This window comes from Macrobrachium rosenbergii, chromosome 29 (genome assembly GCF_040412425.1).
Source record: "Macrobrachium rosenbergii isolate ZJJX-2024 chromosome 29, ASM4041242v1, whole genome shotgun sequence".
In the NCBI taxonomy this organism is placed as follows: Eukaryota; Metazoa; Arthropoda; class Malacostraca; order Decapoda; family Palaemonidae; genus Macrobrachium; species Macrobrachium rosenbergii.
In genome coordinates this window covers 8,317,039-8,344,583 of record NC_089769.1, presented here as the reverse complement: position 1 = coordinate 8,344,583, position 27,545 = coordinate 8,317,039, and the positions used below count along the sequence as shown (strand labels likewise).

The 27,545-nt window shown below is 37.0% G+C and overlaps 1 protein-coding gene across 1 annotated transcript in view; it reads left to right on the top strand.

Moving 5' to 3' along the window:
• LOC136854573 (1-phosphatidylinositol 4,5-bisphosphate phosphodiesterase classes I and II-like) overlaps positions 1-27,545 on the top strand; it is a 513,384-nt gene that overhangs the window by 149,247 nt on the left and 336,592 nt on the right.

Below are 27,545 nucleotides of genomic sequence, written 5' to 3'. Positions count from 1 at the left end.
TGGGTGGCCCTCCCCTCCTAAGTCATAACAGATCTGGCCCTGTACGGAGGCAGATGTGGGGACTTCGGTGGCAGTAATGCCTTGGGGGTTCCGTAATAGAGAAGCGAATACGGCAAATGTAGTTCATTTCAGCAATACAGCACACAGTACAGTCAATTCGTATGAATCTCCATACTGCGAATATTACAGAATCCGCCGCACACTCGATACTGTAGCCTCGACTTGGAAATCCAATGTTGGGTCTGAAGGGGCTCACATGACGGAGCGTCCCATCAGATGGACATTACGGGGCCTGGCATTAGTCCCCGAAATCTAATCCTAATGGGAACCTTCGTCTCTGCGCGGGAACCAATGGGTATTGATGTTATGGCCCTCTGTGTTTGGGGTGAAATTCAGTACTTCAACGGCGCTGTGCTTGCGAGCATAGGTGGGTTCTTGCCTTACATTCGTGTGTGTGTGTGTGTGTGTGTTTGCTGACATACGTACATGGATGTAGGGCCTACATGTATGTGATAAGCGCAAGCAGTGTACATATATATATATATATATATATATATATATATATATATATATATATATATATATATATATATATATATATATATATATATTTATATATTTAAATTAAATTTCTGACTCACATCAGGATCAGAACCCAGTCTCCCAAATGACAGGGTGCATTTGAGAGACCAGGGTTCTGATCTCGATGTGACTCAGAAATTCATTTTCCTGTGAAACACATGCTTGTGTGTTCTCTCTCTCTCTCTCTCTCTCTCTCTCTCTCTCTCTCTCTCTCTCTGTATATATATATATATATATATATATATATATATATATATATATATATATATATATATATATAGACACAAACACACACACATGCACATATATACACATACATACATACACCTTATGAGATAGACATTTCATGACTGTGTTACACCATCTTAGGTAGAGTCACACTCACTTTCTGACCGTAAAATACACTCACTGATTAACGAAGACAGCAGCTAAGACCGCCACCCACCCAGTTTATGGCGTCCTCGAGATTTTGGAGAAACGTATAAACTTATTTACCAGATGGATGGTTAATTCCTTTTATACTTTAATGTTTATTACGGCCTCTTTATGTCACTTGAATTTACCGCCGACTTAAAGGATTGAGTTTATTGTTTACCTGCATTGTGAGAGCAGGAGTTTAGAAATGATGTATTTTGGTAGGTGCTTTAGAGTTTGTTTCTCACAAAATTTTTATGGTTGATGTTTTAATTGCACAAAAGGCAGATGTATTTAGCTTTTTGTTCCTACGACATACGATGGTTAATGCAAGCTTTTATTTATTATAATATAATATATATATGTATGTGAATCTAACCATATCTGTATATATATATATATATATATATATATATATATATATATATATATATATATATATATATATATATATATATATATATATATATATATATATATATATATATATCGGGTAGTGGTTCTAAGTGACTATTGAGTTCAAAATTCCTTATGTGATATTTTGGGTAGAAATTCCTCAAAAAGCCTTCAATCCAAAATGAGATATTAGTGTAGAGGTCCTCCTTTCAAACGAAGTATTCGATCACAAACCTGTCAGGAACTTGACCCAAATGACACACACACACACACACCATAAAATATATATACAGTATATTTATGTATATATATATACATATGAATATATATAAATAGATAGATAGATAGATAGATAGTATTGACAATGAAAAAAGGAGTTAGTGATGCAAGAAAAGGCTTAGATTTGAGTAACGACAGGAACCGAAAATTGTCGGACCGAAATAGATTTTGCTGACTAAACAGCGCCATAGGAAGAAAACTCCAGCGATATTGATGAAACTGGTAGTGAACGAAAGGAAAACTCATGAATTATAAATGCTCATTTTTTCAAAAAACTACTCTTTGTTCGCGAAACTTCTCGAAACAAATTTTGTTCATAAAACTGTCATTGGAACAATGCAGATTTCAAGAGTGTTTGATTCTTCGTTCATGCAACATCCGTTGAGGAAAAAAATTAGGGAAACTGAACTACCGAAAATAAAAGAGAATGTTGAAGGCTGTTTGCGTGAAAGTTGAAAATTCTGAAGAATGTGGCGCTCAGTTCATGATAATTGGAGGCGATGGATAAACGGAGAACTTGACTGTTCATGGCTTTGTTCAGTAAGTTAGTACTGGAGTAAAGGATAGCAGAAAGGCCGTCAGGCGCTTTGGTCATGCAGTTGATACGGAAGCAAAGGAAAGCACAAACATTATTAGATGCTTTGTTCATGCAGTTGATGTGAAAGCAAAGCAGAGGACAAAGACTATTAGATTCTTTGTTCATGCAATTGATACAGAACCAGAGGAAATTACAAAGGGTATTAGATGCTTTGTTCATGTAGTTAATACGGAAACAAAGAAAAGCTTAAAGGCTTTTAGATGCTTTGTTAATGCAGTTGATAAAGGAAACAAAGGAAATTACAAAGGTTATTAGATGCTTTGTTCATGCAGTTGATACGGAAATATAGGAAGGCACAAAGATTATTAGATGCCTGGTTCATGCAGTAGAAAAGGAAGCAAAGAAAAGCATAAAGATTATTAGATGCTTTGCTCATGCAATTGATACGGAAGCAAATGAAAGTATAGACTGTAAGATGCTTTGTTCATATAGTTGATATGGAAGCAACGGGCGGTACAACAAAGGCCATTAGATGCTTTGCTCATGCAGTTGATACGGAAGAAAAGGAAAGCTTAAAGACTATTAGATGCTTTGTTCACGCAGTTGATATGGAAACAAATGGAATTACAAAGGTTCTTGGGATGCTTTGTTCATGCAGTTGATACGGAAGCAGAGGAACGGAAAAAGACCATTACATACTTTGTTCAGGAAACTAACATAAAGCCAAAAAAAGTAAAAAAATCCTAAAAAGAAATTAAAAGATTTTTAAGGTACTGGTTTTAAAATGGAAAGTATCAAACATTTAGGCTACTTTATTCATGAATCCTAGGTTGAACCAAGGGAAGCGGAAGGAAAATTAAATGCTTTGTTCGTGAATCTGGTATTAAATCGGTAAAACACACGAACAACATGTAAAGCTGTGCTAAAGAACCTCGAATCAAATCAAACGAAAAGTGCCATGAATATCGAAGACTTTGTTCATCCGTCTTGAAAAGAACCGGATGAAACAAAGTAAGAACGAATGGATGAAGAACACCAACTAGGATACCTAGAAGACGACCACAGACAATGGGTCACAGTGAGGCGACGGAAAGACACAGAACCTCCCGCGGGAGAATTTCCGACCAGGAGGACACTCAAGTTCCGCATCTCGTCCCAAAACATCTCTGAAGTGTCGGAGTCTGCCGCGGGCTACGGCGTGGGTCCCAACGAGACCCGCGCTAGCCAGCAGCAGCAGCAGCAGAGGTTAGAGTGGAGTGTGCGTCACTGTTGCAACAGGTGTTATAAAATGTACACATAGACACACTCCACCTTTAGTGGGGATCTGGAGTATTGATTTTAGATGGGAGACAGAAACGGGTCGGGGACTGGGTGGTTGGGTGAGGGACCTACTGATTTTAGATGGGAGACCCCTCAGGATTTTTTTTTGCTACCGCCGGGATGACATAAGCAACTCGGTATAATTGTTCGTCACTTTTTTTTCTTCTTCTTCTTCTTATTATTATTATTCAGAATACAGAGCACCAAACCTCTCTATTGATGTTGTTATTTGTTACAGAATTGAAAAGAAAAACGCCCCGAGTTCTTCCCTCTGCTGTCATTGTTGTGGGAGTCCTTTCCCGTTTTCAGAGCTGCGTTTGATTTAAGTGATTCCAGGATTTCAAAACAATTGCGGAATTCTTTTTTTGTAGATGAGACTCATTTCTTTTTATTTTGCTGTTGAGCCTTATCTTTTATTTTACTGTTGAGCCTTATTTTTTTTTTTTATTTTGCTATTGAACCTTATTTTTTTTATTTTGCTATTGAACTTTTTTTTTTTCCATTTTACTATTGAACCTTATTTTTTATTTTGCTATTGAACCTTATTTTTGTATGTGTTACTCAGTCATCTTCTCGCGTAGGGGAACTTTCCTGAGGAAGTTTGCTGTCCTTTTTAGTTTCCTGTAAAAGAAAACTGTTGTGCCGGCTTTGTCTGTCCGTCCGGACTTTATTCTGTCCGCCCTCAGATCTTAAAAACTACTGAGGCTAGAGGGCTGCAAATTGGTATGTCGATCATCCACCCTCCAAGCATCAAACATACCAAATTGCAGCCCTCTAGCCTCAGTAGTTTTTATTTTATTAAGGTTAAAGTTAGCCATAATCGTGCTTCTGGCATCTATATAAGATAGGCCACCACCTGGCCGTGGTTACAGTTTCATGTACCGCGGCTCATACAGCATTGTACCGAGACCACCGAAAGATCTTTTTCGATGGCCTTGGTTATATTCTCTAGCAGCTGTACAGAAAACTCGATTGCGCCGAAGAAACTTCGGCGCTTTTTTCCACTTGTTTATTTTGCTATTGAACCTTACTTTTGTAACTTTTTTATATTTTGCCGTTAAATTTTTAAAATTCTATATCAATTTTATAAGATCATCCCAAATTTCCAAGTTTAGTCAGTCAAGATAATGACCTTATAGTAATTCTGGGTAGGAGTCGGTCAGGACATTAGTGCAACACTCAATTTTGGTTTTCTGTAAAAGAAATTATTGTGACGGCTTTGTCTCTCCGTCCGCACTTTTTCTGTCCGCCCTCAGATCTTAAAAACTACTGAGGCTAGAGGGCTGCAAATTGGTATGTTGATCATCCACCCTCCAATCATCAAACATACCAAATTGCAGCCCTTTAGCCTCATTAGTTTTTATTTTGTTTAAGGTTAAAATTATCCATAATCGTACTTCTGGCACCACCGTAGGTACCAACAACACAGGCCACCACCGGACCGTGGCTGAGTTTCATGGGCCACGGCTAAGAATTTCATGGGCCGTGGCTGAGGCCACCACCGGACCCTAGCTGAGTATCATGGGCCGCGGGTGTACAGAAAGCTCGATTGCGCCGAAAAAACTTCGGCTCATTTTTTACTTCTTTTTTCTGTTTCGGTTTTCCCCAATTCTTATAAAACTCTATCCATCAGTTTCCTTCCCCTCCGCCCCCATTGCATTTTTGCGGTTATTGGGCTGCCAGTCCTATTAGTCTCGGCGTTCAAAGATATAAAAAGGCAGTGACATTACGGTTTACAGACAAGATACTTTGAGTGATTGATTACCGTTAATGAGAGACACGGTACTGACAGGGAAGACCGTAAAAATCGATCTTTGAAAGTTATATATATATATATATATATATATATATATATATATATATATATATATATATATATATATATATATATATATATATATATATATATATATATATATATATATATATATATATATATATATATATATAAATGGATGTGTTACTGGCCTGTTTTATGATGTCATTTCTAGTTTATGAAGGACGGTTACCTTTGAGGTACCTTGAGGCTCAGGACTAACTACGCCGCACGTATCATTTTTGACAAGTCTCCGACTGCAGTGGGACCACGTTGCGGCCCACAAACTCATTGAAGGGAATAAATTCGGCGACTGTTCATTCCTTTTACTGTACCGCCTGAGGAGAAGCCTCGTCCTGAGATCTTCACTGAGTTTCGATCTCTCCTTCTGCTGCTGATGTTGCTCTTGCTGCCTTTCCTCCTCCTCCTCCTCCTCCTCCTCCTCCTCCTCCTCCTCCTCCTCCTCCTCCTCCAGGTCCTTCCACCCTCCTCTTCCTCCTCCTCTTCCTCCTCCTCCTCCTCCAGGTCCTTCCACCCTCCTCTTCCTCCTCCTCCTCCAGGTCCTTCCACCTTCCTCTTCCTCCTCCTCCTCCTCCTCCTCCTCCTCCCACCCCCTCCTCCTCCTCCTCCTCCTCCTCCTCCAGGTCCTTTCACCTTCTTCCTCCTCCCCCAGGTCCTTCCACCCTCCTTCTCCTTCCACCCTCCTCTTCCTCCTCCCCTCCTCTTCCTCCTCCCCTCCTCTTCTTCTTCCTCCTCCTTCCACCCTTCTCCTCCGCTTCCTCCTCCCCGTCCAGGTCCTTCTACACTCATCCTCCTCCTCCTCCAGGTTCTTCTACCCTCCTTCTCCTCCTCCTTCCACCCTCCTCTTTCTCCTCCTCCTTCTCCAGGTCCTTTCACCCCCTTCTTCTCCTCCTCCTCCTCCTCCTCCTCCTCCTCCTCCTCCTCCTTCCACCCTCCTCCTCCTCCTCCTTCCACCCTCCTCCTCCTCCTCCTCCTCCTCCTCCCCTCCTCTTCCTCTTCCTCCTCCTTCTCTTCCCTCCTCCCCTTCTCCCCTCCCTCTTCTTCTTCTTCTTCCTCCTTCCACCCTCCTCCTCCTCATCCTCCTCCCCCTCCAGGTCCTTCTACACTCATCCTCCTCCTCCCCCCCTCCAGGTCCTTCCACCCTCCTTCTCCTCCTCCTCCTTCCACTCCTCCTCCTCCTCTCCTCTCTCCTCTCCTCTCCTCCTCCTCTTCTTCTTCCTCCTTCCTCCTTCCACCCCTCCCTCCTCCTCCCCTCCCCTCCTCTTCCTCCCCCCCTCCTCTTCCTCCTCCCCTCCTTCTTCTTCTTCCTCCCTCCTTCCACCCTCCTCCTCCTCCTCCTCCTCCTCTCCTCCTCCTTCCTCCACCCTCCTCCTCCTCCTCCTCTTCCTCCTCCTCCCCTCCACCCTCCTCCTCCTCCTCCCCTCCTCTCCTCTTCTCTTCCTCCTCCTTCCACCCTCCTCCTCCTCCTCCTCCTCCTCCTCCTCCTCCTCCTCCTCCTCCTCCTCCTCCTCCTCCTCCTCCTCCTCCTCCTCCTCCTCCTCCTCCTCCTCCTTCCTCCCTGCCTCCCTCCCCCTCCTGACTTCACCTGGAGAAGAGAGGCAAATGTGAAACAGTGTGGTGGGAGGTGGCCCTCGACTGCACTTGTGAAGACAGGGAAGAGGCTCGAGGACCCTCGTCTCTTCTCGAGGGAATCGAGGACGACCCATTATCACGGGCTCCCCATCTTATTGGTCTTATGTGTTGCGCCCGGGCGTGATTCGGGAAGGGCCAGCGAATCGTCCCTGTTCGAGGGGCGCCTGCTTGTGTGTTCCTCCAGAGAGTCGTTGAGTCGTCGGTGAAGCGCTGGTTATGAGGCTTATTGACGCGCGCCGCCTCTTTCGTATAAAATATATATGTTATTATTCGGTCTCCTTTGTAGCCTTATTAGTTGAGCTTTGTCCCATTCTGTCTTGTTATCTCGTTATCTCGTCTGTCGGAGAAGGTCTTGGGATATCTGTTCTGATGTTGTGTGCCCTTTCTTTTCTTTGGTGTTTTTTTTTTTTTTTGCGTTTATTTGTGGTCTCATTTCAGCGAGTTTATTCCTTTTTGTCGATTTATGTTGGCCTCTGAAAGAAGTTCGCTTTGTTAGTAATAACATATTTTTATATATTTATTTCCCATGAATTTTTCAGTTCAAGTTCAAGTTAAAATTGATCTTTTCGTTAAAATTGAGTTTTTTCAATTTAAAATTGAATTTAAAATTCAATTTATGAATTTTTCAAGTTCGAGCTAAAATTGATCCGTTCGTTAAAATTGACTTGTTAAATTTAAAATTGATATGTTCGTTAAAATTGACTTTTTTCAATTTAAAATTGAATTTAAAATTCAAATTATGAATTTTTCAAGTTCAAGCTAAAATTGATCCGTTCGTTAAAATTAACTTGTTCAATTTAAAATTGATCTGTTCGTTAAAATTGACTTTTTCAATTTAAAATTGAATTTAAAATTCAATTTATGAATTTTTCAAGTTCAGGTTAAAATTGATCCGTTCGTTAAAATTGACTTGTTCAATTTAAAATTGATCTGTGGCTTCTGTGCAGAAGCTCAGAAAATATTCTCTTGTAAATTCGCAATGGGACCCCTTTCAAAACCCTTCCAAGGCAGAAAGGTATTAGTTTCGGGGCAGGTGGCATCATTCGCCACCACCGTCAGCTGGTTTTCCAAATGCAAGGCCCTCCCCAAAATGCCAGCTGGAAGCTTCTCACAGTGAGTGGACCCCCATTATTCTCTGTACCGGGTAGGTTCAAATTCTTCCCTCTTGAATTCTTCGGGGTTTAGCTTTATTAAGCTTTTAGTTCGACTTTATTTGTTGTTTTCTGTTCTTGGCATTTTTAGAATAATAATGGTAATGGTAATCTTAATATTGATAATCTTGTTGGTTGTGTTGGACTTGTAGTAATGTACTGAGTCACGGTTGTAAGGTCCGTGGTTTGCGTTCCGCCTGCATCCACCACTCGGCTGTTTAAAAATGTATCGGCTGAAGCTGGGAGTTCGAGAAAAAGGGCATGGGGCTTGCAGCCTCATCTCTGAAGATTTGTTGGGAACTGGCGGTACCCTTCTGGTGCCCACCCTTATATATATATATATATATATATATATATATATATATATATATATATATATATATATATATATATATATATATATATATATATATAGTGTGTGTATGTGTATATATATATATATATATATATATATATATATATATATATATATATATATTACATTGTAGATGGTATTTTACTTAGTGGTTCATTCATGATCAATCAGGTTCCGTATGATTGTGACTGAACATTGTCATTTCCTCTCTTAGAACCCATCGCAGTTAAGGAAAATTGCTTAATTTTGACATAATCTGTTTATATACTTGTGTGTCTATACATTATGAATGTATATGTATGTTAGTACATATATATATATATATATATATATATATATATATATATATATATATATATATATATATATATATATATATATATATATATATATATATATATATCACACGTGTGTATAGAAACTAAGAGTTTAGTGTTATGTATAAAGGCAAACTAAAAGCAAAATAATTCAGAAGAGACTACCTTTTTTTTACAGTTACTCAGAAAGTTTGAAATGTCATGCCATTATTACTCTCTTTCAGCCAGTCAATCCCGTTCTCAACACGACACCAATGAAATCAAGGTCAAGAAAATCTCACGCCGTGTCACACTCTTGCACTTCTGCTGTTAGAAGTAGTAAATCCATAAATGGTTTGTGAGGAATTTATTGGTCTTTCAGAATCGGTAGATTTGGAAAACAATTTGTGGTGTCAGTAATACATTTTTAAGTTTTCGTTCATAAAAGAAAATAAAAAGATATATTAGCGGTAAATACATGTTTCCTAGTAACAAATCAGCCAGTCAAACGGCTCTGTTAGTAACACGACGTTTTCAAGTTTTCCTTATTGGAAGTTTTATAAGCCATAATTATATGCTCCCTATCAATGATTTCTGGTTTGTAACGCCAGCGTGTAGTATCAGATCAGTCAGTCAAACGGCCTTATTACTTATTAGATCAGCTGTTGTGATACAAAAAATTTCAATATTGCAATTCTTATAAGCATTGAAAATATTTTTCCCCATCAATGACCTCTGGTTGGTGAGGCCAGCCTTTAGTATCAAATCAATCAATCAAATAGTCCTGTTAGGTCAGCAGTTGAGACGCACAAGTTGTCCTTATTGCAAATTTTACAAGCCATAGTTATTCTGGTTTGTTGACGCCAGCTTGTAGTGTGAAATCAATCAATCAAATCCCTCTTAGATCAGGTGTTGAGATGCACGCGAATGTTTACCGCCGTCGAAGTTCATTGAACCCTTGGAAAGTCGATGAGGCCTGAACTCGAGACGAGAATGGTCCGTTGATATGACGTATTGCTTGGTGGTTGGCTTGGGGAAGGACGTCACACCTTTTAGTTGTTCGTTGAGCTGTTTTAAGGTAAAAAAAAAAAAATAAAATAAAATAAAAAAATGCGCCGACGTCTCTTCGGCGCAATCGAGTTTTCTGTAAATCTTTTAATCAAGGTCGCCGAAAATAGATCTATCTCTCGGTGGTCTCGGTACAGTGCTGTATGAGCTGCGCCCCATGAAACTTTAACCATGGCCCGGTGGTGGCCTGTCCTATTTTGTTGCCAGAAGCAAGATTATGGCTAACTTTAACCTTAATTACAATAAAAACTACTGAGGGTAGAGGGCTGCAATTTGGTATGTTTGATGATTGGAGGGTGGATGATCAACATACAAATTTGCAGCCCTCTAGCCTCAGTAGTTTTTAAGATCTGAGGGCGGACAGAAAAACTGCGGATGGACAGACGAAGCCGGCACAATAGTCTCCTTTTATTTTACAGAAAACTAATAAGGGATGTCATCAGTATGACATGACGTGTTGCTCTGTGATTGGGCAGAGAAAGTGTGACGTGTTGATTGTTGATTGGATAGAAAAATGGTGTCATGCTGAGTTGGTAAGAGCACCGTCGGAAAAGCCAAATGCAAAAATGGGTGTTCATTGGCATGACTTATAGATGTCTGATTGGGTATCGCAAGAGTGACATATAGATTTCTGATTGGGCACCTCAGTAATGACGTAGAGATGTCTGATTGGGTATCGTGAGAATGACATATGATTTCTGATTGTGTATCGCAAGAATGACGTATGATTTCTGATTGGGTATCGCAAGAATGACTATAGATGTCTGATTGGGTATCGTCAGAATGACGTATCGATGTTTTATTGGGTATCGCAAGAATGACATATAGATGTCTGATTGGGTATCGCAAGAACGGCATATAGATGGGTATCGCAGGAGTGACATATAGATGTCTGATTGTCTGATTGGGTATCGCAAGACTGACGTATAGAAGGATGTCGTAACAATGTTGTTTAGATGTCTGGTTGTTTGGTTGGGTATCACAAGAATGACATATAGATGTCTGATTGGGTATCGCAAGAACGACATAGAAGTCTAATTGGGTATCGCAAGAACGGCACAAAGAAGTCTGATTGGGTATCGCAAGAACGACATATAGTTGTCTGGGTATCGCAAGAATGGCGTATAGAAGTCTGATAGGGTATGCTAAAATGACGTATAGATGCCTGATCGGGTATCGCAAGAGTGACGAGTAGAAGTGTGATTAGGTATCGCAAGAATGACGTCATACATGGGTAAAAGAAGTAGGTTTCGGAATACGGTATTGAATTGCGATTGGATAAGGAGAGAATGAAATAGAGATGACTGACTGAGGCGATAAGAAAATGACGTCTAGGTCAAAGAAAATGAGCTGTAGGTCAAATAAAATGACGTCATAGGTCAAAGAAAATGACGTCTAGGTCAAAGAAAATGACGTCTAGGTCAAAGAAAATGAGCTGTAGGTCAAATAAAATAACGTCATAGGTCAAAGAAAATGACGTCTAGGTCAAAGAAAATGACGTCTAGGTCAAAGAAAATGAGCTGTAGGTCAAATAAAATGACGTCATAGGTCAAAGAAAATGACGTCTCGGTAAAAGAAAATGACGTCTAGGTAAAAGAAAAGACGTCATAGGTCAAAGAAAATGGCGTCTTAATTCAAAGAAAATGACGTCTAGGTCAAAGAAAATGACACGTGGGTCAAAGAAAATGACGTCATAGGTAAAGAAAAATGGCGTCATAGGTCAAAGAAAATGACATCATAGGTCAAAGAAAATGCCAAAGTTCAAAGAAACTGACGCCGTAGGTCAGAGAAAATGACGTCTTAAGTCAAAGAAAATGACGTCATAGGTCAAAGAAAATGACGTCATAATTCAAAGAAAATGACGTCATAGGTCAAAGAAAAATGACGTCGTAAGTCAAAGAAAAAGACGTGATAGATCAAAGAAAATGACGTCATAGGTCAGAGAAAATCACTTCACAGGTCGTGACCTCTCCTATAGAGTGATTATTGACCGGCATGCTAAACGGTAGCCAGGGTTACCTATTGAGCTCGATTGACCTGTGCCCTTAAACCCTAACCCCTAACTATACCAACACCGGTAATATTATCAACAAAAGCAACGAAGATAATGATGATGGTAAAAATAAAAAAAATAGATTAATATATTTTTAAAAGAAGCAACAAAGAAGACGAGAATGATAACAAAACTAAAAGCAAAAATATGTGCAATAACTACACGAACATCAGTAACATTACCAAGAAAGCCAACGGAGAAGACAGTGATAATAAAAAAAAACAATATTTATCAATAAGAGCAACGAAGTGGAAGGCAGTGATGATAACATAAATAAAAACAATATACGCAGTGGCTACACAGACATCAGTAATATTAACAAAAGCAAAGATGATAATGATATAACAAAAATCAAAAGAATAATATATACAATAACAGCACCAACATCAGTAAAATTGACAACGAAAGCAAAGAAGAAAAAGACATTGATAATAACTAAAATGAAAACAGAATAATGTTTATTAGCAAAAGCAACGAAGAAGAATTAAATACAAAAGTAGCAGGGGTGTCCAACAGTACAACTGTGGCGCAGCTTTGTGACTGCTGCGCCAGTGAGTGATCTTTGCCCTCGCCACCGGTCCCCCGAATTCAGGAGCCAAATGAAGACTTAATGACCAGTTTAATCCACGCTGGGGAAAGGGCCTGGCCGAGGTAATCCACCTTCCCCTCAGGGGGCCAAACCGATCGCTGTGGCTAATCTCTCTCTCTCTCTCTCTCTCTCTCTCTCTCTCTCTCTCTCTCTCTCTCTCACAGAGCTTAAGGTAAATACACATACACATTCTCTCTCTCTCTCTCTCTCTCTCTCTCTCTCTCTCTCTCTCTCTCTCTCTCTCACAGAGCTTAAGGTAAATTAGAAGTTTATTGTTTTGTCACATTATTGTAGTTCATGCATCCTATAGCCTTCCTTCTTTCAAGAGGCAGTCAGTGTCAATTCATATATCCGGGATTTTTTTGCGGGCTCTTGAGGACGAACAGAGATGAATTCGTAACCTCTGTCCACAGTCGTTATCGGAGGAAAAAAAGAGTTTAAGTCAAGGTCATAATACTTTGGACAGGGTTGTGTCAAGGAGAGTATTTTCTTATAATATCCTATTTTTTTTTCTTCATTATATAGTCTTGTGGTATTATGAATTGCTGTTATTTATGTCCATATTATTTTTCCTTATTGTTTGTGATAGGTCAAAGAATTAGAACCTCAAAAGTTCAAACGTAGATGCAGTACATCACTACCTAAAACAATTCTCCTCGCATTTTTAATTTTTCACATTTTTATCTATTTATTCATTGATTTGTCAACTTATCTTTTTCCAATAACTGATCTCTTCTTTCTGTATTATTTTTTGTAATTTCTTTCAAATGAGCACCATATGCTTTGGAAGTTCGAATTTCAAGTCATTGACTCCTATAGGCCTGTTCCGCATGAATAGGGTTCGTCTTCTGAATAATAATAATAATAATAATAATAATAATAATAATAATAATAATAATAATAATAATAATGCTAAGAAATTCACTATCTCGTAAAAGGGTTGTGTAATGAAAATCCGCAAATATATAGTAAATTGTATTACTGTGTAGAAGTAATACAGTTTACTAAATAATTGTGGATTTTTATCATTATTATTATTATTATTATTATTATTATTACTGTGGATGTAATTGTCATTTTGATTTTTGCTATCAGCATCAATAGTAGGAGCCTCCTTCTTACTATTATTAATGGTCCCCCCCTCTCTCTTCTATAGAATTACTCATTGATTTTCTTTAATGACTGGGGTCGATGTCTCCGTCGTAATGTCGATGGACGTACACCAATAAATCAATCAGTCATCAAAGCTGCTGATGACAGAGGCTCGACGGACCAGTCAACCGAATGACACAACAAAAACACACAGAGAGAGAGAGAGAGAGAGAGAGATCAAGAGAGTCAGAGAGAGAGAGAGCTGTCATCAGAGTTGATGACAGGCCCTACGGACGAGTCAACCGAATGACAGGCAAAAAAACAACAGAGAGAGAGAGAGAGAGAGAGAGAGAGAGAGAGAGAGAGAGAGAGAGAGAGAGAGTTATCAATCAGTCATCAAAGGCTGTTGATGACAGAGGCCCCTGGACGATTCAACCGAATGACAGGCAAAAAAAAACAACACACACACACACACACACACAGAGAGAGAGAGAGAGAGAGAGAGAGAGAGAGAGAGAGAGAGAGAGAGAGAGAGAGAGAGAGAGAGAGAGAGTTATCAATCAAGTCATCAAAGCTGCTGATGACAGAGGTCCTACGGACGATTCAACCGAATGACATAACAAAAACACACACACGCACAGAGAGAGAGAGAGAGAGAGAGAGAGAGAGAGAGAGAGAGAGAGAGAGAGAGAGAGATATGCCAGCAGGCCACAAGTGGCATCTGGTTAAGTTGTTCTATTTTGAAATTGATGAAGGCGACCAGTAGGAGGAGGAGGAGAACGAGCGACTCTCCCGTCATAATCCCCTTTTGCCATTTAGATGGTTTTAGCGTTAATATGTCGGGCCGGTGTTTAAGCTTATGATAAATGAAGTGTATTTAGGTGACCCCTCCCCTGGCTCTCTTGCCCCAACCCCACCCCCAATTCCTTGATCCCTTCCATGGGCCAAGCGTATCGATTACTTCTATTCCCATTCATGCCATCCGTTCATTCATCACTTCGGTTAAGGGGTCAACTTACGCACCGCTCTCTCTCTCTCTCTCTCTCTCTCTCTCTCTCTCTCTCTCTCTCTCTCTCTCTAAGTGCAGTGCAACCCTTTCATTCCTATTACCGTACCTCCGTTCATATTCTCTGTCCTCCATCTTACTTTTCCATCCTCTCCTGGCAATTGTTTCATAGTGCAACTGCTTTGAGATTTTCCTCCTGTTACACCTTTCAAACCATTCTACTCTCAGTTTCAATTTCAGCGCTGAATGACCTCGTAGGTCCCAGTGCTTGGCTTTCGGCCTGAATTTTATGTTGCAGTTCCAGTTATGCTTGTAGCGTTAGTCTTGAGATGGTGCAGCAGGCGTGCTTGCAAGCGGTCCAAAGATGGGAAGTCTTATTTTTGAGGAAAATTAAAATGTTTTTCGTTCAACCGTATTTGTCAACCCGTCATTATTATTATTATTATTATTATTATTATTATTATTATTATTATTATTATTATTATTATTATTATTACTACGCTGTTATGGGCCTAAAAAGAAAATTCCTTTGACTTGCTGACAAGCCTCAGATAAGTAGAAAGTCTACTTCTGAAGAAAATTGAAAATGTTTACGTTCTTCTATTCTCTCTTCACCTGCGCAGTTGGCAGTAGAGATGGACATCTAGATAGCAAGCCTTCAAGAAGGGTGTATAAGGATGCATGAGTTTTTGTTTTTATTTTCAAGAATTCTGTTTTCGAAAAGTCAGGTTTTTTGTCGAGCGTTGAATTGTATTCTGTTATGAGAAACGGAAGGCTGTGGCCTTTGCAATCCCTAGATATATATATATATATATATATATATATATATATATATATATATATATATATATATATATATGTATATATATAATTATATATATATGTACATGTATATATATATATATATATATATATATATATATATATATATATATATATATATATATATATATATATATATATATATATATATATATAAGTATACGTAATGTTTATATATATAATGTGTGGTTTAAGGCGTCACTGTAGTCCTGAGTTCTTGTCTTCCGTGGCTCGAGCCCACGAGACGACGAACTCATTATTAACTAAAAAATTCCCTTCGGGTAACATATATGAAGATACATTATTTCCGAGGCAGAGCGAATTGGATATTAAAGGACATTTGTAGCTTAATGCTTGTATATATTATATATATATATATATATATATATATATATATATATATATATATATATATATATATATATATATAAATGTCGTTTAACATCCAGTTCACTGTACCTTCGGAATAACTTACACCTAAGAAGAATCATAACTAGTAAGTGCTGTATTTATCTGTTACAGTTAAGCCGGGAGGTCAGAGTTACTGGCTGTTCTTGTTTCTAAACCAGGCAGCGGTTCGAATCCCGCAGGGGACGAAGCCCTTTTCAATTATAATTCCACTAGGGTGCAAGTTATTGGCAAGCCATAGTTAATAGGATTTTAAATTATATTTCCGGGCTTAAAAAAAAAAGTCAAGCGTGTATGTCACAAATACCATATATATATATATATATATATATATATATATATATATATATATATATATATATATATATATATATATATATATATATATATATATATACACACATACATACATACATACATACATATATATATATATCAGGTGCTTATTTGTCATACGTACTGTATATGCATACATGTATTAGCAAGTGATTATATATGCTCATACGTATATCTGGAAGAAAAATATAGGCGTGTCACGAGAGTATCGTCGACGAGAAACTAATAAAAAAAAAAAAAGCAAGAGAGAGACTCTGTGCTTGCAAACGCGGCATCCCCGAGCGAATGCAAACATGTTTACCACTTGCAAAGCACCGCACGTTTTTCCCGCTCTAACCCCCCAAGGCCTTTTGCGAAGGCCGCGAAGAAGGGCCGTCCGTGAGCGCACGGACCCACAATGCAACAGCTTCCTCAACGCATAAGGAAAAAAAAAAAAAACTCGTCATTTCCAGACAAGATCGCACGCGATGACTGTGCATTACAGATTTTTCCAGTGCGTGGAAATTTTCATAATGCACACACATATCTATGTATGTGAATGTCTTTTACTGTGATACAACAGTATAATATGAAGGTAAAAAAGGCCTATAAAACACTACTTGAATGTTGCAACCGTATATTTCGAGCGCTTTTACCAGTGAGCAGGGGCACATAAGGAAGTGCTTGCAATTTATGGTTGCAACTTTTAAATAGTCTTTTATGGTCATTTTTATCTTCATATATATATATATATATATATATATATATATATATGTGTATATATATATATATATATATATATATATATATATATATATATATATATATATATATATATATATATATATATATATATATTCTTATTTCATAGTAGGATGTATGGATACGAGGAACAGTCAGGCCATCATTGACCTATTTATTAATTATTAGCTGCGCTTCGGGATCACCCATATCCCATCTTTTCCGGCTAAAAAGAGACAAAAATAAAAACACTAATCAAACTTGCAACGGAGCTTACAAAATTAAAATGCTTTAAAGATTGAAAAATGACAATGATAAAACAAGAAATATATATATATATATGTATATATATATATAATATAATATAAAGTGTGTGTGTGCGTTTGTATATATACACATGTATATATATATATATATATATATATATATATATATATATATATATATATATATATATATATATATATATATATCTATAATACACACCTCTTTTACAGTACGTAATTGCAAATATATGCGAATACTTGCGTTATTTAATTTTTCTTGGTGTTCTTCAGCTAGTACATTTAGAGTTGTTGAACTCTAACCTAACCTTATATTTCATGACTTCATGTAAGGACATAAATTCATGCATAATGATATTACATATAAACACTGAATATATTATAGCTCTATAGTTATTCTTGTATATGCCCCGTAGGGGGAAGGGGTAATGCCGTCAGTGCATCTCATGCGGTGCACTGTAGGCATTACTTTAGGTTCTTTGTAGCGTGCCTTCGGCCCCAAGCTGCAACCCCTTTCGTTCCTTTTACTGTACCTCCTTTCCTATTCTCTTTCATCCTTCTTACTTTCCACATTCTCCTACAATTGTTTCTTAGTGCAACTGCGAGGTTTTCCTCCTGTTACACCTTTCAAACCTTTTACTGTCAATTTCCATTTCATCGTTGAATGACCTCACAGGTCCCAGTGCTTGGCCTTTGGCCTAAATGCTATTTTCAATTCAGTTCATGTCATGTATATATATACATACAAGGATTTGGGGGGTTTTAATAAATAAGTTTATGGAATACATAATATATACGGCATGTATAAATAAGTGCTTCGTTGTACAGGAGTACACATTTACATGTGTATCCATGCATGCATTTTTATCAACAAACATTTTCATAATGATTATGACAGGTCTTAATTAGAGTTTTTCATTTTGGTGTAACACACGCTTAAATGAAAATGAATTTGCTGTTAAGAAACATGGAGGCTCGTCAAGATTAGGTGTTCTGTCTAATTAATTTACTAATCTGGACCGTTGCTTTTGAAGCGTCTGAATGATTTAGCTAATGATTCGTGCATTAAAGACGTTTGGCAACTCACCGCATCCGAAATTGCCCGAATTTCTAAACTGAATTGAGGTGATTTTTGCATGTTCTCTGTCAGTCAGTTGAGCCGACTCTTGCAATTGAACCGACTCTTGCTTGCATCTTATCAAATGATGAATTTGATCCTTGTATTTATCGTTTTAAACAGTTGAGTTGCTGGTATGTATAGCTTAAAATAGATAATGGTGTTAAAAGCTTCACCGATGAATAATGTCACTTTATTTGATTCTAGGATTTTACTTAGCCAATAATTAAAAAAAAATTGAGTTAATTCTCTAAAGCACCTTACTAAACAAAGGATATATTCTTATATGTACGTTATCAAACAGTTGAGCCAACTCTCGCATGTTCGGTATCCCATAATCGAGCTGATTCTAGCATGTACTTTATGATCAGCTAAGTTTTCTCCTGCGTGTAAACAAATGAAGCTGATTCTTACATACACTTGATGAAAAACGGAGATGATTCTTGCTTGTACTTTATCGAAATTCGTGCTGATTCTTGCATATACCTTATCGCATAATTGAGATGATTCTGGCATGTACCCTATGGAACAACTGACTTGGTTCTTGCAAGTGTCATTTCAAACAACGGATTTGATGTTTGCATGTATGTGAAACAACTGAGTTGAATCATGCATGTGCCATTTCAGACATTTTAGCCGATTCTTTCATGTGCCTTGTCAGATGAACTGATTCTAGCGTGATCAGTAAGTTGAGCGTATTCTTGCATGTACTTAATCTGTCAGTTAAGGTGATTCTTGCAAGTACCCTATCAAAAAGTTGAGCTGATTCTTGCAGGTACCTTACGAAATTGAGGTGATTCTTGCAAGTACCCTATCAAAAAGTTGAACTGATTCTTTTAGGTACCTTACGAAATTGAGGTGATTCTTGCAAGTACCCTATCAAAAAGTTGACCTGATTCTTGCAGGTACTGTACGAAATTGAGGTGATTCTTGCATGTGTTCTGTCAATCAGTTGAACTTACTCTTGCAAGTGCCTTATCATACAGTTGAGGTATTGTATTTCATTAATTTACCAATTTTGACTCTTACATTTTGAAACATTTGAATTATTTAGATAATGATTCATGCATGAAAGATGTTTGTCAGCTCACCCCCGAAATTGTTCGAATTCCTAAACGAAATTGAGGTGATTCTTGCATGTTCTTTGTCAGTTGTTCGAATTTCTAAACGAAATTGAGGTGATTCTCGCATGTTCTTTGTCAATCAGTTGAGCTGAGTCTTGCAAGTGCTTTATCATTCGACTGAGCTGACTCGTGCTAGCACCTTTTCAAATAATTCAGTTGATTGTTGCATTTATGCTGTTAAAAAGTCGAGTGGTTCTTGGTTATAATTTATTAAATTAAAGAGTTTAATCGATGCTTGCATTTACCCAATCAAAAGTTGAGCCGAATTTTTTCAGATCTTTCCTAAGCAATTTAACTGATTCTTGCATAATTTTGACATAAATAAGTCCTCTTCTTCCACTTCCTTTATCAGATAACTCAGCTTATTCGTTCATGTCCTAAGCTGAGCTACAAGGCAGATTATTTTATGTTTTTTAACATTCAACTTGAGTGACTTCCATGTTCGTGATCAAGCAGTTCCGTCTTTTTGCATGATTTTCATCAGTTCAGGTGATTCTTACTTGTTCTTTGCCAAACAACTCGGCTGAGTGTTGCATTGTCTTGACTCGAGAATGTAGCCAGATGATTCTTACTTGTTTATCAAACAATTCAGTCGATTGTTGCATTGTCTTGACTCGAGAATGTAGCCAGATGATTCTTACTTGTTGTTTAGCAAACAATTCAGTTGATTGTTTCATAGTCTTGACTCGAGAATGTAGTCAGATGATTCTTACTTGTTGTTTAGCAAACAATTCAGTTGATTGTTACATAGTCTTGACTCGAGAATGTAGCCAGATGATTCTTATTGTTATTTATCAAACAATTCAGTCGATTGTTGCATAGTCTTGACTCAAGAATGTAGTCAGATGATTCTTACTTGTTTATCAAACAATTCAGTCGATTGTTACATAGTCTTGACTCGAGAATAGAGCCAGATGATTCGTACATGTTGTTTATCAAACAATTCAGCTGGGTGTTGCAAGTCTTTAATGAAGAATATAGCCAGATTATTTTACTTGTTACCAAACATTTCAGTAGATCGTTGCATAGTCTCTACTGAAGAATATAACCAGATGATTCTTACTTGTTCTTTACCAAACAGCTCAGCTGAGTGTTGCTTAGTCTTTACTCAAGAATATAGTCAGATGATTCTTACTTGCTCTTTACCAAACAATTCAGTCGATTGATGCATAGTCTTTACACAAGAATGTACACAGTGGTTCCCAATAAGTTGAGCAAGCGAGGGACACGGACATCGAATTTCAATATCAATATCAGTTTCACTTTCTCATCGTAAGGTACCCATACCAAGTAGGTACCAACGAGGCCTGTGGTGCCGTTTCTAGATGAATTACGCGGAGCGCCAACTTTAGCATTTGATTTTTTATATATTTGTTTATTTATTTATTTTTTGTGGTTTTGTGAAATAGAACACTACTGTATATATAAGAAGTAGAGTATTTGTGGATTTATATCGATCAAGTCTCCGTCTTTTGTGATATATCTTTAATTTATATATATATATATATATATATATATATATATATATATATATATATATATATATATAATATATATATATATATATATATATATATATATATATATATATATATATATATATATATATATATATATATATATATATATGGTGAATGTTGAATATGAATGGAAAAGTATATTCAGGCTGTTGGAATGAACTATTTTATGGAGTGTGGTGCATAAGCAGAATGGAAATAGTTAGAACTGTGGACATTAGAATTAGGCTACTTAAAAATAAAGTATGAAGAATTCGTGGACTTAAAAGGGCATTGTGTTTATTACAATTACACACACATATATTATACATATACATACATATGTGTATGCATATATATATATATATATATATATATATATATATATATATATATATATATATATATATATATATATATATATATGTATATATATATGTATATTATTCATACATGCACACATTGCACAATCAATCTTCTGCATAATACCCCCCATTCGCATAGAAGCCTGGCTAAAACGCCAAACTGCCAGTACTTTATATTTGTGCATGCATATAGACGCATGCAAATGAGCACGAAACAACTCGCTATCTGCTTGCATGCATGCATACGTGCACGGTTAAAGTGGCAGCGCGAAGACGGACGCGAATTGTAAACAATTGCTAGATGGCACCACAGATGCTCAGAGTATTGGTGTTGCCATAATTGAGGATGTTTTTATTCAGTTAATTATTGCTATTTTTATTCATTGTTTTTTTTTTGTTCGGGGTATTGTTAGTATTATTTTTTTATAATTTGCGTGATGGGTATATATTAACCTTGGTTATAATAATGACGGTGATATTAAAGATAATGTGTGTTTTTGTTTACATAATTACTGCTATTAATATCAGTTTCTTTCTAGGTGCTATTGTTGTTATTTTTTTAATATTTTGCTTGGGGGTTATAATAATGGAGATGATATTAGCGGTAAATGTATGATTTTATTCGGGTTAATTATAACTTATTATCCATTATTTTTTTTGTAGGTGATAACAGTATGACAATAATATTTGTCGTTAATGTTGTTTATTTATAGTTGTTATAAATGTTGCTATGACTGCTACTATTATTATAGTACTGCTTTTTTTTTTTTTTCAGTAGCAGGAACAGTTGAGGCTTTTATTACAAAAAACAAAAGCGCACCCACCAAATGTTGGTAGCGAGATCAACATTCACTCCTCTACAACATATTTAATAGCGTTAACGCCAACACGCGAATGGACTAAACCTTCACCGATACATTTTTTAAAAACATTTTTATACATTAAAAACATCACTGAAGCGAAGAACGTGAATTTACAGCGAACGGCAAAAAGGGGCGAACGGGCGGCTGCATCGGCCGCTGCAACATAATATTTAAACACTTCATGCCGTTCATGGCAATGATCTGTGACGTCACGATCTGCTGTGACGTCATCGGTCGACCTTGACTAGCGTAGAGTTGCTTCTGCCTGTGTGCTGCTGGGCGCAATGTCAGCCTCGCTTTGCCGCAGCCATTTTGAGACTTATTAGCACCGAGAGAGAGAGAGAGAGAGAGAGAGAGAGAGAGAGAGAGAGAGAGAGAGAGAGAGAGAGAAAGGGGGAGTTCATTTTGATATTACCGCGAGTAGAAAGGGGTTGATTATAAGGGGAGGAAATTATTATATATATTTCCGAACATCCATTCCGCGGGGATAGTCGTCATCGTTAATATCGTCGTCATTATCTTAATATGTCTGAATACTTTTCTTAATATGTCTGAATACTTTTCAAAGGAATGGATTAGAGAGTTCGTGCGTATCTGCCTTCGGTTTTGTTGGGATACTCATTTTGTCGGAACTATATATATATATATATATATATATATATATATATATATATATATATATATATATATATATATATATATATATATATATATAGTATATATATATAATTAAATTGAGGTAAAAGAGCGAATAAGGAAATAGTTGTCCAGAAATCATCCCTTTTAGTTACGATTATTACAGGGAGAGAGAGAGAGAGAGAGAGAGAGAGAGAGAGAGAGAGAGAGAGAGAGAGAGAGAGAGAGAGAGAGAGAGAGTTACTTAAATAGGAAGTAAAGAGTGAGGGTTATATATTTTATATATAGATAGACACGTAGATAGATAGAAAAAGATTATACATATATATGTATATGTATTATATATATAAATATACTGTATATTATATTATAGAGGTATATGTATGTTGTACACTTCGTCAATAACCCGTTTTCTCTCGAACGAAGTGGCTCCTAAGAGTGAGGAAACCGCAGTCGCTGAGAAGTCGTTCTACTCAGGGCTGGCAATTCAAGTGAACAATAGTTTCCCGTTCATATCTCTTACCAGTGCTGGGACGTATTCGTCATCATTATTATTATTTAGGATACATGTATAATAGTTTTAAACCCCCCTTCCCACAATGGTTTTAACCCCACCCCCACCCCAAACCCACCTCCGTGAGGGTTGGAGGTTGCTATGCTCTTGTGATAGTCATGCTTATTGTCGTATTTTTTGGGACGCTCATTGCTTTGTATTTGTTTTCTTCTTCGTTTATTAGTTATTCTCTTCTCCGTGTCTCCTTTTCACTCATGTTCATTCTTTGTTGTGAAAGCTTATCATCGCCTTCATCATTTCTTTATAATAAAAGATGTGAGCTTATATATATATATATATATATATATATATATATATATATATATATATATATATATATATATATATATACTCACTAAGCTCTACGTTTAGACTTGCCGTCGTCCAACCCCGGGCCATTTACTCTCACCACTGGGCCTTAAAGAAATTATGTAGTATAAAGTTTAATGGGGCTTGGCGCCTTAAACCTCTCTTGTGTTGTCATGGTCATTATAATGAGTGTACTCAAATAATAATAATAATAATAATAATAATAATAATAATAATAATAATAATAATAGTAATAATGTCTCTCTATCTATATCTGTATACAGTATATTCATAATATATATATATATATGCTTGTATGTATGTTTATGTATGTATATGTATGTATATATTATAAACACACACATACATTATATATATATATATATATATATATATATATATATATATATATATATATATAATTTGTTCTCTTGCTATAAAGTAGATTCTAATAATGATGATAATAAGTCGTTCATTACTGAAATTAGTCTTCAGCCTCGATCTTTTAATGGCTTCAAAGTCAGGGATCATAGCACTGACCTGTAAATCTTTGACCGTCGTGCATCAGAAGGACCCAGCTTTTGTGAGGAGAGAGAGAGAGAGAGAGAGAGAGAGAGAGAGAGAGAGAGAGAGAGAGAGAGAGAGAGAGAGAGAGAGGGAGGGGGGAGTATTTGGAAATCCATTCCACTCCTCCGATGATGGGAGATTACACCATGGAACCTGTGAGAAATTTCGTTGAGAGACTAATTACCTGTAAATCGAATCCACTCATCTGTGGAATGGGGATTACTTCATCGAGGAAGAGAGAGAGAGAGAGAGAGAGAGAGAGAGAGAGAGAGAGAGAGAGAGAGAGAGAGAGAGAGAGAGAGAGAGAAACTGCCTGTGTCTCGGCTCCACTGCTCTGGTGATGAGAGTAAATTAAATGAGGCCAGAGAGAGAGAGAGAGAAAGATCAGACGCATAAAGTGGATTTTAGCATGTAAACAAAACCCCATTCGTTTACATAATTTTTTTTTCGTGTGTGTGCTGCGGGGCCCGCCGGTGTGGAGTGTGTAAATAAATGTTTCATGGCGCTCCGTTTGAACAAGCAAATTGCATCTGTTTTGCTTTGGCTGCATAATTCAGTGCCTCTGTAGAGAATACTCTGTCGGAAAATGTTCGTGAAGTGTCTGACCTCTCTCTCTCTCTCTCTCTCTCTCTCTCTCTCTTTTTCCGTAGTTAGTATTCAGTTATGCCGTGAAGGCGACTTTATATTAAAAATCGAAAATTTTCGTATCGCCTTTTATTTTCGTGAGAGGAACTCTTGTGTTCTTCATTCATGGGACCATTTGGAAATACAAGAAGTATATACACAGACATACTGTATACACACACACATATATGTATATATATATATATAATATATATATATATATATATATATATATATATATATATATATATATATATATATATATATATATATATATATATATATATATAGAGAGAGAGAGAGAGAGAGAGAGAGAGAGAGAGAGAGAGAGAGAGGTATGTATGTAAAATAAATTACGTCCAAAAAGAACCTTATATGGTAAATTTATATACCCTGACCAGATTCGAACCTGTCTTTTTTTCATTTGGTACTAGGATGACAGTCGGCTTGCCTATTCCACCATTATTATGCGTACGAAATCTTACGAGAGAGAGAGAGAGAGAGAGAGAGAGAATTGTTATCATTGTATGATTTGTGTTTTCATTTTCTCTCATCTCCAAGTTTCCTCTTATTCTTCAATAGAGAAAGAGAGAGAGGGGTTTTGTCGTTAGAGAATTTTTTTCATTTCATGTTTTATGATTTCACTTATTTCACATCTCCGAGAGTTTCCTCGAGAGAGAGAGAGAGAGAGAGAGAGAGAGAGAGAGAGAGAGAGAGAGAGAGAGAGAGAGAGAGGTTTGTCTTGGGAGAATTGTTTCCATTTAATGGAGAATTGTTTTCATTTTATGTTTTGTTTTCAATTTTTCCACATCCCCGAGAATGTAGCCTACTCTTGAAAAGAGAGAGAGAGAGAGAGAGAGAGAGAGAGAGAGAGAGAGAGAGAGAGAGAGAGACCCATTTTCATGCTAATCTCGTACGTGACTGTTCATTCTATCCGTGTTTAGCAGAACTGTTAACTGTAAACAAGGTCTCGGAGCTAATACTCACTGTGTTTCCTTACCTTTCGTAAAGTTATCCCGCGTTGTTAAGGAACACTTGCAAGGGATTATGACTGATATAAATATTTGTCAATAGTTATAAGTGGAATTCTGTTGAAGCTTCGAAGCAATACTTCAGATCACCATGCACCATTGCTTTTGATTTTTAGTTTTCTGTAAAAGAAAACTGTTGTGCCGTCTTTGTCTCCCCGTCCGCACTTTTTCTGTTCGCTCTCAGATCTTAAAAAACTGTTGAGGCTAGAGGCTGTAAATTAGTATGTTGATCATCCACCCTCCAATCATCAAACATACCAAATTGCAGCCCTCTAGCCTCAGTAGTTTTTATTTTATTTAAGGTTAAAGTTAGCCATAATCGTGCTTCTGTCAGCGCTATAGGATAGGCCACCACCGGACCGTGGTTAAAGTTTCATGGGTCGCGGCTCATACAGCATTACACCGAGACCACCGAAAGATAGATCTATTTTCGGTGGTCTTGATTATAACCTGTACAGAAAACTTGATTTTATTTAAGGTTAAAGTCAGCCATGATCGTGCTTCTGGAAACGATATAGAACATGCCACCACCGGGCCGTGATTAAAGATTCATGGGGCGCGGCTCATACAACATTATACCGAGACCACTTTAAGATAGATCTGTTTTCGATGGCCTTGATTATACGCTCAACAGAAAACTCGATTGCGCTGAAGAAACTTCGGCACATTTTTTACTTGTTTTATAAGAGATGTTTGTCTACGAATGTCATTGGCTTTTTAAATGTATTTTTTGTTATTTTCCTTTTTCCATATATATTTATATTTTTTGTTGCGCCTTACTGGTATTTTACTTGTGAAAAGATTATTATTATTATTATTATTATTATTATTATTATTATTATTATTATTATTATTATTATTATTATTATTATTGTTGTTGTTGTCTAGTATTGTCAGTGAAGAAAATAACTTGGAAGTTATTGTTAGGTTAGAAAGATTTAAAATCTGAGCATTTTTTCTTATGTTTTGCGGGGAGAAGAGTTCCTAACTACATTAATTTTATATTTTAAATGCAGAGCTCTCTCTCTCTCTCTCTCTCTCTCTCTCTCTCTCTCTCTCTCTCTCTCTCTCTCTCTCTCTCTCTCTAAACGATGATTATGGATCGACTCTATAAGACACTGGAGACTGAATCTAACCCAATGTGAAGAAAATTATATACATATATATGTATGTATATATATATATATATTATAGAATGGGTCGAATACTTATTTAACCATATGGAGACTTGTTTTTTTTTAATTTCCTGGTATTTTTTAATACTAAATACAAAAGTATATGGCAACGGAAGACTGAGATATATAGAAAATAGAAATGAACCTATCAGCAACTTTTTTCTTATTAAAATAAAGTATTGTAACCTTGAAGGAAGATGTGGACAATCATTACGGCAATAAATGCTCAAATTTCTTATCTTCTCTTAAACCACTCAAGTGTTTGGTGTGAGTCCAGAAGTCTGCACCAACCCTCTCATTCCGTTGAACATTTTACAACACCGACGAGTCTAACCTTTGGGCAAGCGGCCGGCATACTGTAAACTAAGCAACCATCTCCCAAAAGCCATAGGCTTTAGAATTCAGGGAGACTGCCTTTGTGTAGCGTGAAGCCGATCGGGATCTCCAGAAACCTAAGAGAAGTGTAGAATTCAGACTTGACAAACAAACCTTGCCGATTCTGGCGCA